Source organism: Penaeus monodon, chromosome 22 (assembly GCF_015228065.2).
Source record: "Penaeus monodon isolate SGIC_2016 chromosome 22, NSTDA_Pmon_1, whole genome shotgun sequence".
NCBI classification, from domain to species: Eukaryota; Metazoa; Arthropoda; class Malacostraca; order Decapoda; family Penaeidae; genus Penaeus; species Penaeus monodon.
In genome coordinates this window covers 7,714,204-7,714,699 of record NC_051407.1, presented here as the reverse complement: position 1 = coordinate 7,714,699, position 496 = coordinate 7,714,204, and positions in this window count along the sequence as shown.

Sequence of the window (496 nt, the reverse complement as noted above, 5' to 3'; positions counted from 1 at the left end):
CAAATCTTAATTGCATAATTCATTCATTACAGTATAAATGAGTGAAAAAAAGATTGAGTACGCTAAATATGTGGCATTTAAAATTCCTTTTCTCTTTTCTATTCAACAGCTGCTATGATGATTCTATCATGTTTAAACTGTTTAAATGAAGGCTCCTAAAAAGGTCTCAGTATTAAAATACTGTTATAACTCACACACACACACTTTCTTTCGCTTTGGAAATAATTTTATGACTCGGCTCAGTTTAAAACTGTTATGACAATTGCATTTCAAGAAGATTATATACATATATATGTTTTACCATGAAAATGAACTGAGATAATAGTGAAACCTTTTAACTAATTCCTACTGGTCTTAGATTTGCGGCTAATGCCGCTGGCCGGCGGAGACCTTGTCAGTGATAATGTGCAGCTAATGAATGCCGAGAAGGATAAATCTTCCACATAGATAGTACCGTCAGGTAATATTCCTTCTCGTATTCCTTCTCCATCAAAGC